Source organism: Nicotiana tomentosiformis, chromosome 7 (assembly GCF_000390325.3).
Source record: "Nicotiana tomentosiformis chromosome 7, ASM39032v3, whole genome shotgun sequence".
In the NCBI taxonomy this organism is placed as follows: Eukaryota; Viridiplantae; Streptophyta; class Magnoliopsida; order Solanales; family Solanaceae; genus Nicotiana; species Nicotiana tomentosiformis.
The window spans coordinates 130,508,120-130,520,384 of record NC_090818.1 but is presented as its reverse complement, the minus strand read 5'-3'; the positions used below and the strand labels follow the sequence as shown (position 1 = coordinate 130,520,384).

General features: G+C 37.3%; 1 non-coding gene across 1 annotated transcript; it reads left to right on the top strand.

Moving 5' to 3' along the window:
• Positions 1-7,861: 7,861 nt before the first annotated feature.
• Positions 7,862-7,968, top strand: LOC117275242 (small nucleolar RNA R71). The gene has a single exon (XR_004505403.1). It is a non-coding gene; the product is annotated as a small nucleolar RNA R71 (small nucleolar RNA).
• Positions 7,969-12,265: the final 4,297 nt, after the last annotated feature.

The window sequence follows — 12,265 nt, the reverse complement described above, 5'->3', positions numbered from 1 at the left end:
TTCATTAAAATGTAACAAACCAAATCCTCACTTGTCCCGAGTGACCCGTATCACGAGACCACATCGTCTTATTACTCATGAATCATCTCATATTCTTCTTACGTGCACAATAGCATCTCCAACTGGTTCACCCATTCTGTAAGACCTTCCGCAAATCCGAAATTATTTCCTCTTTTCCTACAATTCTACACTGCATACCCAATGATAACATAGAACATCCCAAGTCCTTAGGCACTACACTTAAATTCTTGAACCCACTAGGACCACTATTGAGAGTCACCCACTCTGAATTGGTCCCGAATATAAGCCAAACTCTAGTGCGATGTTAGCACGGGAACACCCTATCAAAGAAGCACCCGACTGAATTCTTTTCCTTGTACATAACCCCCACAAGAGTCATAAACTCTAAAGTCTTCCCAAAACCTGAACATGAATCGATAAGGCCAAGTATAACACACATTCCTTAAATCCTTTGCTCGAATTACCACTGATGTTTTCTTTCCTTAGTCATAATAACCCACCAATACACTGATGACCAGAAACCGCACAAGCAGACAACCACGTGATCCAACCATAGACAGTGGGGCTCCTCCACTTAGCTTGAAGCTACAATTTCATAACCCTGGAACCCACCAAGATTCCTCCTTACCAATTACTATGATCTCGCACAATCAAGCCGCCAAATTTCTCGAAATCTTTCTGTTAAATATTTCATGAAAATTCTGAATACCTACCCACATTCAAATATTCGACTTCTTACCGGATAGCCAGTAAAATTCTTCGTAGAAGTTTCATCAACACCACGCAACCGCTAACCTGCTCACAAGAGATAACCAAAATGTGGAAATTCCATGCCGATATCTTCCAACGATGTTGCACTAAGTACAATTACTACGAAATCAGCAAACTCTCTTGAGCCCGTGCTCGTTTACCAGTTGTACAAGTCCGTTCACCCCCCATTGACATCAACTAAAAGTGCGACAATACATTACAATCCGAAGTCTTGTTGCATTCCCCTTCATATCAAGCAAACTTATTTTTGTCGTATCCAATATTCCTCAGTATAGTAGCCAGCATTCCAAATTAGGTATGTAGACCTAGTCACTGTCCACCATGAATCCCAAATCACTCTAAACTTTTCTCAAGTCATGTGGCTATCCTACCACAAAATCCATACGCTACTCTATCACTCCTACTTCAGCTAAACCATATTCTTTAAATAACTGCTCGACCTCTGCTTTTCATACTTGACCTGCTAGTAATTCAACCACCGCGAGACACATCTCGCCATGTCCTTTCTCATTCTTCGTTGCCCAAATGTTGCCTTAAATCAAGTCCATAATTGTAGCACCGGAACTAGTGAATTGCTACCAACTCTAAACCTCCTAGAAGATCATCCTTCTCGAGTCATCACATTAGAAATACCGATTCGATTCTGAACCGCTGCGCATGCTATATCTGACGACCGCTTCCCCAGTGTCCTTTCACAATACCCTGCCCTGAAGGCGAATTGAAGAATACCATAACACCGGCGAACTTAATACATTCAAATAAGGACAATGACACCACATCACAGATGAAAATTCCACTGCGCTTGAAAATACCAAGTCTCGTTACTCCATCAACCCAAACCTGAACATTCATAGTTCGATTGCCTTTCCTTTGCTGGAGATAAACGGTGTACCTCTAAATCATGTGCTGAGAAATCCTCATTTCAAGTCATTCACTGCCTCGACACATAAACAAACACCACCACCATTACACCAACATTGTGCGATAACAACGTCTGAACATCATAGCAATTTGTGCGTAGCCTCGATCCCATTGAAAATACAACTGTTGAGCTGAAATGACAGAACATCCTTCCGCAAGAAGACGATAATAACTTGCTCGAATGCGCAGGGAGAAACATCCTGCTCCACGTCTGTAGTACCACTGCAACTCCTCGATACCCAATTGACACGAGTGCTCAACACCGTACAAGAATGAATAGGAAGGAAATAAGGCATAAGCCTCGAAGGAATCAAATTGCACAATGAGGAATCAAGAAGGGAAGTGCTCCTAACAGCCCTGTAGCCTCTCGAAGATAAGTACATACGTCTTCGTACCAATCCGCAAGACTCTATTAGACTTTCTCATAACTCGTGAGACCCAAGTGAACCTAATGCTCCGATACCAAGCTGGCATGACCCAAAATCCACTATAGGTCGTGATGGCACCTAACGCCGCTGTCAGGCAAGTCAACGATGATTGATCCACTTAATTACTCATTTTTATTCCTTTTGAAATCATAATTTCCATTAATTAAATAGTATGAAATGGAATTTACAGGGTGAAACGATGATAATTACGTGAACTACCATACTAAACATCCAATAGGAACCCCCAAAATCCGGTGTCATAAGTGCATGAGCATCAACTAAGAAATATGATAAAATACAACATCTGTCTGGAATACAAATTAGACAGGAGAATGTAAATAACTCTGGTGGAGACTCTGTGTGATGCGGACTCGTAACATGGGATGCAACTCACCTAAGTCCCCGCAATAGCGCGCCTCTGCACCCATATGACCACTAGACATATATGTACCTGCATAAAATGTGCAGCAAGTGTAGCATGAGTACATAAAACACGTGTACCCAGTAAGTATCTAGTCTAATCTCGAAGAAATAGTGATGAGGGGTCAGCTTTGACGTTTACTATGGGCTAACAATAAAATACTAAAATTATAATTAAGCATGGATTATGTAAATACATCTGAAAACTCAATAACAAGAAATAAATAAATAATTCTTTCACTGATAGTAAATCAAATTAATTTTCATCATTTAACAAATTAATCTCTCAAGCCAATGAAACAATATCAATTATAATTGGAATCCAAGAATTATTACGCACGAATTATGCAGAGGTCGTACGACCCGATCCAACATACAAATATATAAACTGTGCACTGCCGAGGGTCGAACGGCACGAACCGTAGATGCATCTATCTGCTACCAAAACGTTCGGCCCGCTCCAGGGGAAGAGAAAATACTTTATAAACAACAGATTCAAGATTATTAAGAGGCTAATATTCAAAGAAACACCAATTCTCATTAACAGTCAAGTGACCGTCCAAAACTCAAGTAAATAAAATTTAACCTTTTACAATTCCTTTATCAAGTTCCAATATGATCTAAGCGATCAAATTAACAAGTAGGGTGCAAACATCGCAAGTATAACATGATTTGGGTCCTAGACTACTCGTACATAAGCATAATTAGTAGCTACGTACGGACTCTCATCACCTCGTATGTACGCAGCCCCCACAAATAGAAGCACATATTAAATCAATTCATCTATGGGGTTAATTCCATCTTACAAGGTTAGAAAAGAGACTTATCTCGCTCTGAAGTTCCATAACCGACTCCAAAGTTTTTCTAACAACTCAAACCGGCGCTCGCCGCTCCAAAACTTGTGATGGGTGACGAAGAAGCTCCTCCGAAAAAGCCCCTAGCTCGGCTCCCATAGAATATTGAAATAAAATGAGCCAAAACCCATTTTGGCAAACTTATACACTGCCGAGGCGACCCTTCTTCGTGTTCGTGTGAAGCGCCTCGCGTTCGCGAAGGCCAAATGCCACTGCCTCACAATTTCTCTTTGCGTTCGCGTCACCTACGCCACGTTCGCGAACCCTCAGACCCCTGCCCCTTCGCGTTCGTTGTCCATGAACCGCGTTCGCGAAGGCCAACCTGCTCCATGCCCAGCTCCCCCTTTCCTTCTACGCGTTCGCGATCTCCCCTTCGCGTTCGCATAGGTTCCTCAGGTCCTTCTCCGCGTTCGCGACCCCTGTGTCGCGTTCGCGATGAACAAAAATCAACCACCCAAAAACCCTTCTTCGCGAACGCGGGACTCCCTTCGCTTTCGCGAAGGACAAAACCAGAACCAGCAACAGCAGCAGCCAAAACAGCCAGAATTGATCCGAAACCACGCCGAATCACACCCGAGGCCCACGGGACCCCGTCCAATCATACCAACATGTCCCAAAACATAACACAAACCTGCTCGAGACCTCAAATCACATCAAACAACGCTAAAACCATGAATCGCACCCCAATTCAAGCTTAGTGAACTTTAGAATTTCAAGCTTATACATTCGACGCCGAAACCTATCAAATAAAGTCTGATTGACCTCAAATTTAGCACACAAGTCATAATTGACATAATGGACCTACTCCCACTTCCGTAATCGGAATCCGACCTAGATATAAAAAAGTCCACTCCCGATCAAATTTTTCCAAAAATCATCCAATTTTCAACTTTCGCCAATTGACACTGAATCGACCTACGGACTTCCAAATCAACGTCCGGACACGCTCCTAAGACCAAAATCACCATACGAAACTATTCACAGGCTCGGAATCCCAAACAGACATCAATAACATCAAAAGACACTTCAACCTAAATTTATAAAATTCTTCCAGAATGCCAACTTTCCATAATAAGTACCGAAATGCTCCCGGGTCAACCAAAACCCGATTCGGACATACGCCCAAGTCCAAAATTATCATACAAACCTATTGGAACTTTCAAATCCTGATTCCAAGGTCGTTTACTCAAAAGTCAAATCTTAGTTAATGCTTCCAACTTAAAGCTTTTGAAATGAGAATTTTCTTTCCAAATCAACTCTGAACTTCCCGAAATTCAATTCCGACCACACGTACAAGTCATAATACCTGAAGCGAAGCTACCCAAGGCCTGAAACTGCCCAACGACGCGCTAGGGCTCAGCAGCAACCAAAACAGCTAGAATTGGTCTGAAACCACTCCAAATCACATCTGAGGCCCCCGGGACCCCATCCAATCACACCAACAAGTCCCAAAACATAACACGAACCTTCTCGAGGCCTCAAATCACATCAAACAATGCTAAAACCATGAATCGCACCCCAATTCAAGCTTAGTGAATTTTAGAACTTCACGTTTCTACATTCGACGCCGAAACCTATCAAATCAAGTCTGATTGACCTCAAATTTAGCGCATAAGTCATAATTGACATAACGGACCTACTCCCACTTCCGGAATCGGAATCCGACCTAGATATCAAAAAGTCCACTCCCGGTCAAATTATTCCAAAATTCATCCAATTTCCAACTTTCGCCAATTGACGCCGAATCGACCTACGGATTTCCAAATCAATGTCTGGAAATGCTCCTAAGACCAAAATCACTATACTGAACTATTCTCAGGCTCGGAATCCCAAACGGACATCGATAACATCAAAATACATTTCAACCCAAATTTATGAAATTCTTCCAAAATGCCAACTTTCCATAATAAGCACTTAAATGCTCTCGGGTTACCCAAAACCCGATCCGGACATACGCCCAAGTCCGAAATCAACATACGAACCTATTGAAACTTTCAAATCCCGATTCCAAGGTCGTTTACTCAAAAGTTAAACTTTAGTCAACTCTTCCAACTTAAATCTTCCGGAATGAGAATTTTCATTCCAAATCAACTCCGAACTTCCCAAAATTCAATTCTGACCACACATACAAGTAATAATACCTGAAGTGAAGCTACCCAAGGCCTCAAACCACCGAACGACGCGCTAGAGCTCAAAATGACCGATCGGGTCGTTACATCTAGAGTAATTGGTATCTGATTATACCCAGTATATCCGTCAAGAAAACAGTAAAACCATGACCTGTAACTCTTTCAAGAATTTGGTCAATAAAATGTAAAGGAAAATGATCTTTTCTTGTAGCCTCATTAAGTCGTCTATAGCCAATACAAACTCTCCACCCTGTGGCTATTCTGGTAGGTATGAGTTCGTTATCTTCATTTTTTATCGTTGTCATACCTCCTTTCTTTGGTACTACCTGCACCGGACTTACCCAAGGACTGTTAGATATCGGATAAATGATACCCGCCGCTAGAAGTTTCACTACTTCTCTCAATACCTCAATCAGTTTTCTTTCTTGTTCTGCATTCAAAGAGGATGAAATGATTACTGGAAATAATTCAGGTTTAAGAAAAAATATATTTCAAACGATAAGGAAGAGTTTTGAGTTTAATTTTTGGTTGAACTTCTTCTTGTGAGACTTTGTCATTTTCTGAATCTTTTTCCAGCATTTCTGCTTCTTTTCTGATTGTAGTGTCATCATCACTTGTGGTACCTGACTTTGCCAAACATCTTTTCAATGAATCAGTAATCAAATGATCATCTTTATATTCATCTGTAATGTCATTCAACAAATCAATTAGAAAACAAGATGAGGATGACTCATCTTCAGAATATTTCATTATTTTCTGCATATCAAAAATTACTCTTTCCCCATCAACTCGCAAAATTAGTTGTCCTTAATGGACATTAATTATTGCTCTTCCTGTTGTAAGAAATGGTCTACCTAAAATCAATGGTACCTCAGTATTTTCTTCCATTTTAAGTACGACAAAATCTACTGGGAATATAAACTTATCAACTCTAATGAGGATATTTTCTAGTATTCCTTTCAGTTTTTTAGTACTTTGATCAGCCAATTACAGAGACACACCAGTGTCCTTCATTTCACCAAGTTCTAATTTCCTGAAAATTGAAAAAGGCATTAGATTTATTGAAGCACCTGAATCACATAATGCTTTTTCAAAATGAGCACCTCCCAAAGTACAAGGAATTGTAAAACTGCGTGGATCACCAAGTTTTTGTGGAAGCTTATTTTGAAGTATAGCACTACATTTTTCTATAAGCTTAACCACTAAAACTTCTTCCAATTTTCTTTTACTTGACAAAATTTCTTTAAGAAATTTAGCATATGACGGCATTTGCTTCAAAGTATCTGTAAAAGGTATGTTAATGTAAAGCTGCTTTAAAATTTCTAAAAACTTTGAGAATTGTTTGTCAAGCTTTTCTCTGTTTAGCTTTTGGGGAAAAGGGAGGGGTACAGAGTGAGGATTTGTATCAATTCATTTTTTTGTACCTTGTTTCTTTTATCTTTTTGTTCTTTTAAAAGTTCAGAGTCTCTTTTATTATCACCTTCATTTACCTGTTCCACTTCTTGTGGCTTTCCTTGTCTATCTGCATATGGATCATCAAGAGTTTTAACTGACCGCAGAGAGATGGATTTGAGGTGTTCCTTTGAATTTTTCTCGGTGTTACTTGGTAGATCACATTTTATTTGTCTAGACATGAGGGTTGATAATTGGCTCATCTGGATTTCCAAATTCTTGATGGTTGAATTTTGACTTCCAACCTTCTCGTCAATAGCCTTAATGAATTTGTACATCATGTCTTCAAGGCTTTTCTGATGAGCTCTATGGGACTATTGTTGATATTGTTGAAAATCTTGTTGCCCTCTATTTTGATTTTGAAAACCAGGGGGTCCCTGCACCTGCTGCTTTTGATTGAAAAAACTTTGAGGATTTTCAGCACCATTTGGGCTACTCGGATATTTTCGTGCCATGGGACTACCGAATGGGTAACTAGTTCTATAACCAATAACATTTACTTGTTTTTCATGTTGTGTTGAAGCTTGACACTCGTGATTGGGATGATTACCTCCACAAACGTCACAATTCTCATGTTGAGATGATGATTGAGTATTTACCTGAAAGGCCTCAACTTTTTGTATCAGAGTTGCAATTTGTTGCGCTAATGAATTCCAAGCTTCAACTTGATTAACTCATGCTGCTTTATTAACAATCATTCTGTCTGAGGGCCATTGCACAGCATTTTCTGAAATTTTATTGAGCAATTGCATGGCTTCTTTAGTGGTTTTGCTCATTATGGATCCTCCTAATGCTGCATCAATTACATTTCTAGCAGAGGGTTTAAGACCATAATAAAAAAATATATAAGATATCAAGATCTTGAATACCATGGTGTGGGCATTTTCTTAACATTACTTTTAATCGTTCCCATGCTTGGTATACAGATTCGGCATCTGTCTGTACAAAATAATTGATTTCTTGCTTCATTTTAAATGTTTTTGCATGTAAAAATATTTATTAAGAAATTTCTGAGTCATTTGATCCCGTGTAGTGATTGAACCTCTTGGCAGACTTCGCAACCATATTTTTGCTTCACCTTTTAATGAAAAAGGAAAAGGCCGCAACCTGATAGCGTCTGTTGTGACTCCATTATACCTGTATGTTTCAACTAATTCAAGAAAATCAATTAGATGGGTATGAGGATCTTCACTCGCATTACCAGTAAATTGACATGACTTTTGAATAGTTTGAATCAAGCCTGTGCAAATTTTAAAGTTGTTTGCTACAATTGGTGGTCTCTTCACACTTGATTCTCCTTCAAAATGATTCGGTCTTGCATAATCTCTGAGTATTCTGTCACGTCGTGGAGCCACCTCATCGAAAGTTTCTTCCACTTGATATGGTGGAAGTTGGTTATTGTTAAGCTCTTCATTCTCCATTTCTTCACAAGCTATACTTTGAGAAGATGATGTTTGTCCTTTCCTGCGCAATCGAAGAGATTTTTCAATTTCTGGGTCGTAATTCGCCAACTCTTTTATAGAAGAGCGGGCCATAAACTACCTAAAATCCTTAAAGCAAAGATTTTTTTTATTTTTTCTTTGAAATAAAATCAAACTTAGTTCCTAAAATAGTATTGGTGACACTAAAAATAAAAAAAAGTATATAAAAATTAAAATAGTAGTAGTAGTAGTTAATATAACTAGTGATACTAATTAAAAACAGAAAATAAGTGTGTGTGTTTTTAATGAAAAGAGCTAGCTGATCCTAGAAACAATATTATGATACTGTAAAGTAAAATAAAAATTAAAAAGATAAAGAATGATACGAAAACAGTAAGTAGTAATATTGTTAATAAGAGAAAACTAGAAAGACATTACTAGTAACAATAGTTACAGTAGTAACAAAAAAAAAAGATAAAAATAATACTAGTAATAATAATAATAATAATAAATATAATAATAATAATAAGTTCTCAAATTAAAAACAAAATAATTAATCTGAAATAGATGTTGCAATTCCCCGGCAACGACGCCAAAAATTTGACTGTCTGGCGTGTATAAAATTCTAACTCGTACTCTGTCAAATAATATTATAGAAAGATATCGAACCAACAGAGATTGGTTTATCTATTTTACAGATGTTTCTTGTTTTAATTACTATTTGAAAAAATCACAAAGAGTTGAGTTGTGAATTAACTAACTAAAAATTCATGAATAGAGCAATAGAAAATATTTTATTTTATTTTCAGAAATATAATAAAAAGGTGTTGGGATCCTGACTTTACTTAATAATTTTATTATACAGTAGATATATTTATTCTTCTATTTTTATTTCTCATAAATATATAAATGCCTCTCACGGTTACATTTATATATTATTACTATAGTTGAACAATTAATTGCACTCATCTCGGTTATACAAATTAATCGTTAAAATAGTAATATTAAAGAACCAGAAATATATACTTGAACTAAAATATGATCTTTTTAGTAAGTCCCTTTCGGTTACCCTACTTGTTATAATTAATTACTACAATATTCGCCTCTTTCGATTACAAATAGTGTAGAGACAATTTTAACGTATAAGAGCTAGATGTCACTAAACAAAAGTTAACATTTATCAATACCAAAATTAACTATATTACTTCTTCCGCCTCTTTCAATTACAGAATCAGTAAGAAGTTAATATATAGTACGAAATAGATAGATGTTAACAAATTAAATAACACCTAACTATAAAGCAGATAAAATTTAAATGAAAAGCTCCAGCTCAAGTATGTGAAATTGAGGAATAATATCTACTATTATATAGAAATATTAAGATCCGACATTTTTCCAACACAAGAAAAGTTACTCCATAATGGAGTTAGTACTGACAACGTAAATATTCTTGCTCATTAAATAAGAAAATAGAAAGAAATATTCAAGAGAATAATTTTTCCTATTTAATTAAAAACTGAAACTAGAGTAAATTCCAACATTACAATTTATTTGGAACTAGAAATGATGTGAGTGTAATGGCTAAAAGAAGAAACAACTGAAGAAGAAAGAAAATAAGAAGCCCGAAAGAAATGAATTCCAAACCGTAGCTCTAAGCTTTCTCCCCCTTCATTTCATGTCTTGGAGCACCTAATTGTGTTTCTATTTATAGATGTTTCCAAGAGTAGTGTGCATTGAATGTTTGGCAACTTGTTATTTCAACTTGGCAAGTTGCAAGCTACTTTAGATTTAAAAGATGAATTCACGCCAATTTATCCAAGTTGGCAGTAGCACATGGGCTGCTTTTTCTCTTTTTTATTAGTAATTCTTTCTTTTTCTTTTAATTTTTATAGTGAAGAAAGACCTTAGGTACATGGGTCCCTTTTCTCCTCATAATTGATACAATCCAAATGCTTTTACAAATCCAATTCTAAAATCAAGATACGTGATCCTCTCTTCCATATTTTTTCCTTTCTTCTTTCAACACCATGAATCTTCATTGTAAACTTTAGCTCTTTGTGTTCAGATTTCTCCAAGGTCAATCATTTTTCTTTTTATATTAGTTAATTATTTCAATGCAAAGAAAGTAAAAATATTACTACTAAACTTTAAAGATAATAACTAAATTTATACATGATATTTTTTTCTTATCATTCAACTCTAGATTCGTAGATAGTATTTCACTGTTAGCTACTCAGCAAAATAATTAAAAACAGAATTAAATAAAAAACCCAATATGATAAAATCAAACTCATCAATTTAAACTTCAAACGCCAACATTCATGTAGCACACATAACCCCATAACAATAGGGTTCTTATCCACTCATGTTCATACAATCATCAAAAGTAATGTTTTAAAACATAAAATCAATGAATACTAGAAGAAAATTGAAAGAATTGATCAAATTCGTGCTCTCGAGTGTTCATACTTTTGTCTCTCAAAGTCACGTCCTCTCCCTCAAAATAGGTTTAGGTTGGCTTTTATATGAGTTGGGGGCGTCTTGGGGTCGAAATAACCAAGTCCTAGTCGAAATAGGACAATTTCACGTCTTGAGCATCCAGGGCAGTGTGGGGCGCTGGCCCTAGCGCTCAACTTTTCAGCATTCTGTTTTGTGCGCCACGGGTAGCACCCTACGCTGCCTGTGGCGCTCAACTGGGCCATTTCGCCTTTTCTTTCCATTTGCTCTCCAATTCGCGCACTTTCGTCCCAAATCGCATCCGAATGTTTCCTACACATAGAAATACCACAAATTAGCACAAATCATTATATTATACATCCGAAATTTATGGGACATGAGTACAATGTGAGGCAATATACATCAAAATATGCAACATTAAGTTGATTATCAACACCCCACACTTAGACTCTTGCTCTTCCTCGAGCAATGGAACTATATTAACACCCCAAAACGTACCTGCCACTATGAAAAAGCAATTTACATTTAATTCCATCACACACTCTACCCTTTGACTGTGGTCGATACCGTCAATTAAGCATGAACACACGAATTTCACATTCTTCCCGTTTTTTCTTTTCCAACTAGCCCAAGTATACACAATGCTATTCAACCAATTCAAGCCACCTCTCTACAACCACCCTACCTCAAGAGACGACTCGTTACCACTAAGCATCCTCAACTCACGCACTCACCCAACAAAAGAAGTACAACATCACCAATCCGTCATGAGACCAAGTGCCCTCACCATAAGCAAAAGAGTGAATATAAAAGTAGCACATACGTTCAAATATGCCATTGAAGATAAATTGAGGACATCACACAATTGAACAAAATCCACTCACTCTCACAAAGAATTCATGTGCATCCTATGGTTGTACCATAAGATTGCCCGTAGTGTACATCTTTACTAATCTAAGCTAGCCAAATCTAGGATCAATTAGGACTTTAAGGTTGTAATGTAGGCTAAGGGATGGGTAGGATACATTTAGGAATAATGACAAACCCTCCTAAGCACTTTAATACACCACACTCAAACATCGAGCACATCTTCTTTTCAACCAATTCACTTGTCATACACCATATATAATATAGCCCTCTTTTCAATTAAGCACATCTATATTCCCACTAGTACGAATTCGAAAGATTAGGAAGTGTGTGTTTTTCTACATTATTTGAACTACTATTTTTTTCTTGCAATTTTTTTCTTTCTCCCTTTGTTTTTTTCTTTTCTCCACACACTCCATACATTAAGGTTCATCGGCTAGTGGCCTTTTTTCATAATTTTACTGCACCTTAAGGGCCTTTCCATGGTTCCACTCGAAAGTCACTCCCTAATATCTCACCTTATT